The sequence below is a fragment of the Octopus sinensis genome, linkage group LG3 (assembly GCF_006345805.1).
Source record: "Octopus sinensis linkage group LG3, ASM634580v1, whole genome shotgun sequence".
NCBI classification, from domain to species: Eukaryota; Metazoa; Mollusca; class Cephalopoda; order Octopoda; family Octopodidae; genus Octopus; species Octopus sinensis.
In genome coordinates, this window is record NC_042999.1 from 24,265,477 (window position 1) to 24,273,666 (window position 8,190).

Below are 8,190 nucleotides of genomic sequence, written 5' to 3' on the forward strand. Positions count from 1 at the left end.
TATACCGAAGTTACGCCAAAAGCACCAACGGTTACAAATTTGGGACCACAAAACGAACCGCTTCCAATACTAAGGAAGCCGAAAACTGTGTTAGAGGACAAACTAACCCAGGTCAAAACTTCAGCTGCCAGCGATCTCAGCCCATCTCACATCTATGCGTGCGTGCAACCATGTCAAAAGCTTCACACCCATACACTGAACACTGAACACTGAAACACACTAAAAGGACCAACACTCACAAATTCTGGGACACAACGCTCAACAAAAAATATGAAAAAAATGAATATAAAAAATAGATATATTAAAATATAGAAAAATAAGAACAAACATAAAAACAGACGATGAAGCTCCGAAAAAACTGGCACGTATACAAAATAATGCATGCACATTTCAGAAAAGGGGGAAAATCTGAATAAATATTTAACTTGTGTAACTACCTCTATAAATATAGGCATTTCTTTCGATGTTTTATCCAATTACGATAACACTGATTTAAAATATTTATACAGATTTTTCCTTTCCTGAAGAGTGTGTACATTGCCTTGGAGCATGTGTGTGTGTGTGTGTGTGTGTGTGTGTGTGTGTGTGTGTGTGTATGTATATATATATGTATATATATATGCATATATATGTATATATATATATAACTATATATATATTTATATGTGAATATATATATATAACTATATATATATATATATATATATATTGTGCATATATATTATATATGTGCATATATATATATATATATATATATATATATATATATATTATATATATATATATATGCATATATATATACATTTATATATACACACACACACGCGCGCGCGCGCGCGCACACACACACACACACACATATATATATACACACAATACATTCACACTAAGATTTGAAAGAAGATGTCTCTACTGTTAATATCAACTGTGGATAAATTCTAAAATTGATGACTTTAGCTCTTATTTCTAGCAGGTGAATGCTTTTTAAGCATCATTACGCTTCATGCAAACTGATATATATATATATGTATATGTGTGTGTGTGTGTGTGTGTGTGTACATACATATATTCATGAGTGTGCATAAGTGTATGCGTATGTATGCGCATGTGTTTTGATGCGTGTGCAGGTGTGTGTGTGTGTGTGCGTGCGTGCGTCGCTTACTGGTCTAAGTCATTTGGGTGTGATCATACTGAGAACCCTATTTAGTTTCTTCGTCTTTACGTCCCGCTGCAGATTGTAATGAGTATCTCAACGGATCTCGAAGACAACTCTCTATATTTTCTTTTGGGAAAAATGCGTTTTTAAATGATTACACACGCTTTCTCTCAATTATTTGAATATCATATAACATTTCTGTAGACTCTTATGTCAATGATTCACAGAAATCTTCTGGAAAATCTTGGGTATTACGTTTCCTGTATGTGAAGATTCGGTAATATGTACAAAGCGGAAGTCTAGCATAGCTATTGTTTCAAAACACCATCTCTGAAAATAACTCGTCTTTTGAGATCTTTATTTCTCTGAGGATTTACTTTGTTGTAAATTGCCTCCAACACGAATTTTCTGGCAAATAAATCAACAGCTATATTTTATCCTTTACCAACCGAAGCAGAACAAAAACATTATATTTTGTCTATTTTTATTTATTTCTTCAAGTTATTTGTAATTATAAAAACATAATGCTTTCTATCAATGAAATTTAAAATAAATAAATTGCGATATATCTTTCTCAGTCCACACTGAATCCTTAAACAAGATTATTTGCTTGCCAAAAGACCGTTGTGGACATAAAATTAATTTGGGCATGACAGTATGGGTGTGTTCTTATGAAGCCAATTCCCACATGGTTTTGGGTCCAATCCCAGTATGCGGCACATTGGGCAACTGTATTCTATTATAGCCGTAAGCAGAACTATGTCTTGTGAGTAAATTTGCTGAACCGAAATAGGATGAAAGCCCGTCGTTTGTATGCGTGTGTATCTCTATATTTTCGCATTTGTCACCCAACCCAACTTCCCAGCCGATGCTGGTTTGTTTTCATCCTCCGACATAATCATTGTCAAATAACTCAAGTGCCAAATTTCGTCATTTATCAACCTAACCAGTACAAAAACAATCTATCATATTCGGTTAAACTTTTCATATTACCAAGTTCTTATCTGTATTTTTAGAAATGTTGTAATTGCTATAAATGAAATCTTAATTACAAATATTAGATTAAGGAACCTTTGTTAGTCATTAATTAACACTTCAAGAACATTATATTTGTGGGTGTAGCATTATCCACATGAGCAGAAAGATCGCACTCCGGACAGTTTTCTGCTAGCCACCTGATAATATTTTCACATTCGATTCCCAATTCTAATAACTTTTATGATATTTTACGTCTAATTATTTATTTTTATAATAGTGCTCACTTGCTTAGTAAATATTGCTTTCCTTATTTTATCACAGTCATAATCTATCATTTTTAAACAAACATCAAGGTAGCCCAACTACAAAGGGAAAGTAGTGTCTCAAGTTTTATCTTCCCTTCAAAGCAGCATAGAGATTTCAATTCAGCAGCAAGTTTTGCAGTGTGTGTGTGTGTGTGTGTGGTGTGTGTGTGTGTGTGTGTGTGTGTTCGCGAATGTGTGCATGTGTGTGAATGGGGGCGGATAGAGAGAACATTACAAATAATGAGTGAAATAAACATGAAATGAAAAGTTCATATAAATACAAGGACATAACTATAGATGTATACGCCTCCGACTTTGATGACTCACAACATCCAGAAATCTGGATACTTTTTAACGTAATTTTTTACAAATACCGCTTAGATGTTGTGGCTTCAGATTATATAAGGATTTATGGGAAAGAATTTTTCCGAGAGAAAGGAGAGAGGAGTTTCAGAAAATTCACGCGATCCAAATGTTTTCCCTCATAACTTTCAGGAAAATGGGTATTTTTTAATGAAAGTTTATACAAATACCTTTCAGACGACATAGGTTTCGATTATAAAGAAATTTATGAGGAAAATGTTTTCCGAGGGATGAGGAGAGAGGCGTTTCGGAACAGCTAGACCAAATAAGTTCGAACTACTCTGTTTTGATGGAGATTTTTCTCATTTTTATAAACCACAGCCTTCGAAATGATGGGGTGGGTGCGTTGCATCTTTGTATGAAAAAAAGTTTTGAAAGAAATTTTTAACACCCTCCCTGATCATCGCACTCCGGACCTACTTTGGCCAATTCTTTTGCACTTCAAGACCATGGGAAGAGCCTTTTCGGTAAAAAAAAAAAAAATGACCTTTTTAAAATTGTTAATATTTTCAGAGGGAAACGTGAATGATTTAAGGAGGATTTGGCTGTTGTTTCTAGCTTATCCAAAGAAAATTCTCCTCGTTTCTTTATCACTCTCGCATGTACTGATGTTTTTTGGTATTTTCTCCCCATAAATACATTTATATACTATAAAAAATAAAATTTGAAAAATAATAAAGTTTTGAAACCTCACTCCCTGTTCCCGATTGTTTCTGTTTATAATTTAAAATACTGGAGAGCCTGAGAAGATCATTGCTGGCATTTATCCACAGTGATTTTAAAAAAGAGTTACCTAAACGATAATTCATTTTAATAGCATACTTTTCTGTGAGAAAATGTTTTTCTTACACACGTACACGGCTTCGCTTGATTGAGGCAGGAGTAAAAATTTAGATTACAAATTTTTCTTGTTGTTTATATTCCACCAATGGACAAAGCGTGTGCTATTTCGGCATCATCATTCCATATTGAGAAAACATCAATACATGTGAAAGTGAAAACGGAAGGTGGTTTGGATTGTACTAGAAACAACAGCTAAATCTCCCTTTAATTCTTCACCTTTTCTTCTGAAAATTATGCATTTTTTTTTTACCGGAAAGGCTTCTCCTATGGTTTTTAAGTTAAAAACAATGGCCAAAATCTGTCCGGTTATTATTCTTATAGCATTCCAAACAGCTATAAAAACGCAAATCACTTCTTAATTTATTTACAAAAATTATACCAGTATATTAAAAAATTTCCAATCACTAAATAATGTTTTTACATTACTTATATAGAACAAAACTGTGAGTTTTGCAAATTGCGAATCAAAACTTGAAATGAAAACATTGAAATACAGAGTGAGAGACTTTGCAAATGAAATGAAATACTCTGCAGTAATTGCAACAAATAGTTAAATTTGTGAAAAATTGGAGTTCAAAAATTTAGTCAACTTCAGAAATTGAAATTATAGAAAATTTCTTGGAATATGAATTTATAAAAAAATTCCAGACGGCCAAGCTCTTAATAATTGCTACTTTTTAATAACTGTCACATACGTAATTAATAAGTAGCTTTCCCATTACAATATAGCTAGGTTTTATTTGAATATGTTGTAAGCATAGAAGTGTGGTTAAGAAGTTCGCTCGCAACCACGTGAACCTGTGTAGAAGTCCGTCATGTTTGTGTATATATATATATATATATATATATATATATATATATATATATATATATATATATTATATATATATATATATATATATTTTAACAACATTAAGGAACGGTCCTGATAGGCCATTCTACCCACTAGAAAGAGCAGCCAATACTCAAACCGCTAAATAGTTGTAATTCAGAAATCAAAGGAAAATTAAAAAAACATTTACCCTATTCATCTTTAGACAATGCATTGTTTCGACGCACTTTATTACAAACCAGCCTAATTAAATTAAATTAAATTTAATCAAGTCAATCTACCAATGGCCCGTCTCATCGGTAAAGAAGCCAGGAGGAATAAATATACACGAGGCAGCAGCATTTGTGCCTCGGGAATATATACTCTAAATTTTCAAAACCACCGTAATCGCGCTAACTTATCAGCAGCAAATATAAACTGCTGATTTAATTTCAGAATTAGTCAGAAAATCATTAATTAATCAATATAAGGGTAGCAAATAATTCAATAGAAATCTTTTCGCCACCAGCGGTCTAGTGAGAAAGAGAAAATAGTCACAGACTATATATATAAATTCAACAACATTAAACAGAACAAGAATGTAACGGACAACGATGAAAATATACGGACAGATGGACTATACAAAGACGGACAGGAAAACCAGGTCGAAATATTCGTGGCTTTCTATTCATCAGTCAAGCTTCCAATCATCATTACAGTTTTGGCCTGTTACGCTTGAGACTGTTCAAAATTTGCAGGCTTCAAAAATCTAAGCTAAAGGTATAAAGTTTTTGGAAGAAAGCGAGTGAATATATGCAACAACAGGGACAGAAAAACTACAAGAGGAAGAAAATGTTACACGCTTACAAATACAAACAACAAGAATAACAACAGGTGTCTTTCGACTAAAAGAACAAGTTAAATTAAGCTGGCGTGTGAAGTGGAAGCCTTGTGGCAACAGACGTAGATGCAAGTCAGGAGACAGTAAAATAAGGTGTTACGCGAGCGGTGGTCAAACCAAGAAAGAAAGGGAAGGAACTAGAGACAGAGAGGGGCAGAGAGAACAGAGGGAGAGGTACAGTGGAGATAACAGAGGAAAGTAGATAGATCAGAGTAAATGAATGACGAGAAATGTGAGAGAGGGGGAGAGAGAAAAAGAAAAATGGAACGAAAAATAATGCCAAGAAACTGTGAGAGAGGGACCAAGAAAAAGTATATGTGTGTGTGTAGGTGTCTAGGTGTGTATCTTTGTATTTGCCCTCCCGACCGCATCACAGCCGGTGTTGCTTTGCTTACGTCCTCTTAAATTATTCGTTCGGTAATAATGAATATCATACTCAAAATCAAGTACTGGAGTCGACTTTGTCGATTTACTCCACAAACTTGTGCCATATCATGGCTGCAGTTGGATAACTGAAACAAGTACAGGAAGTGGATTAATGAGAAAATAGGGAAGAATCGCAAGAGTTCATCAAGCCGAGCCAACTCGCAGGTGACCTAGGTAAATAAACCAAGAACGAGAAAGTTAAATAATATCCATAGTCTCAATAACGATAAACGTCGCCCTTTTCAAGCCTAGCCAGGCACATGGGCCCGGTTTCCTGGTTTCTGTGGCGTATGTGTTCCCCTCAGCTGGACGGGACGTCAGTCCATCGCAGCGTTACTCAAGGAACAGGAAGAGAAAGTAGGAGAAAGTTGTGACGAAAGAGTACAACAAGGGTCGCCACCACTACCTGCTGGAGCATCGTGGAGCTTTTAGGTGTTTTCGCTCAGTAAACACACGCAACGCCCGGTCTGGGAATAGAAACCGCGATCCTCCGACCGCGAGTCCACCGCCCTAACCACTGAGCCATTGCGCCTCCACTCATTGTCTCAATACTCGCTTGTGAATATGAATGGAAATTTTAATAATAGTTGCTTCTGCTAGGACCCTGTGTAGGAGTTGCCCGAGGAATCTACCTCCAAAATCACCCTCCACCCCAGGAATAGTTAATGGATAAAATTGATGGATGGATGAACAGATAAATGAACGTTAATGCGTGAATGATCTAAGACTGTGGCCCCTGCTCGGTGTATGTCGTTAGTAGTAATTACTTTATTTTACTCATATTGATACTTCTCTTACGAAAGACATTTATTTCGAAACTTCTAGTCCTTTCTACCCAAAGGTTTTCTTTCTTGCCCTTCATGCTCGGTTGAAAGAGGACACAAAATTACTCTAGTGTCTTCTCTCTGATTTTTTTTGTATGACAACGTCATATCAAGTTACACCAGATAAAATATATTGTATATCATAAGAACTGAATGGATTCGCGAAATATGACCTTTATCATTTAGTAAAACAGTGAAACAGTCACGTCTCAGAGAACCTAATCTGCGTCACTAGTTTGATGACAGCTGGAAACGCTTCGTTAGCGTATCATAATTCTTTTCAGGAACGCATTAAGACCACGTCTACTTATCTCCCTCTCGTCGTGTACCCCCCTCTCCTGAATATTGCTTACGATTGAAGCAGTCATTAGCGCAAAAGTCTAGTCGTTATGCTCGACCTGCTAGAAATGACGGCAGCATATTATTCAAATTACATTCACTGTCTTAAAACAGGACACATAATATGTTGTACTAGATACAAACCCCGTGATTTTTAAAATAGACGAAATACTTCTGAACAGATTGTATTCGAGCTCTGTTCTCCTGGATCAGAACTGACCTAGAAATAACCATAAACACAACAATATTAACAACAACGACTGTACTTGTTCTGAATTCATAATTATCAGTACTATGACTAGTCGTTATGCTCGACCTGCTAGAATTCGGCAGCATATTATCAAATTACAATTCAGTCTTAAAACAAGACACATAATATAATGTGTACTAGATACACCGTGATTTTTAAATACGAAAACTCTGAACAGATTGTATTCGAGCTCTGTTCTCCTGGATCAGAACTGACCTAGAAATAACCATAAACAACAACAATATTAACAACAACGACTGTACTTGTTCTGAATTCATAATTATCAGTACTATGACTAGTCGTTATGCTCGACCTGCTAGAAATGACGGCAGCATATTATTCAAATTACAATTCACTGTCTTAAAACAAGGACACATAATATAATGTTGTACTAGATACACCGTGATTTTTAAAATAGACGAAATACTTCTGAACAGATTGTATTCGAGCTCTGTTCTCCTGGATCAGAACTGACCTAGAAATAACCATAAACAACAACAATATTAACAACAACGACTGTACTTGTTCTGAATTCATAATTATCAGTACTATGACTAGTCGTTATGCTCGACCTGCTAGAAATGACGGCAGCATATTATTCAAATTACAATTCACTGTCTTAAAACAGGACACATAATATAATTTTACTAGATACACCGTGATTTTTAAAATAGACGAAATACTTCTGACTATTGTATTCGAGCCTGTTCTCCTGGATCAGAACTGACCTAGAAATAACCATAAACAACAACGATATTAACAACAACGACTGTACTTGTTCTGAATTCATAATTATCAGTACTATGACTGCAATCTCTTATACTACGATTATCACCACCGCCACCACCACCACCGTCACAATTAATATTATCGTCTCTCGCCATGTCTTCAACCATGCTTCGGAATCCCAAATGTTTTAAAAACGTTCATCACAAGACATCGCGATTAAGACAGTTATTATAAAGAAATCCATCACCGGCTAATCAACTTGCAC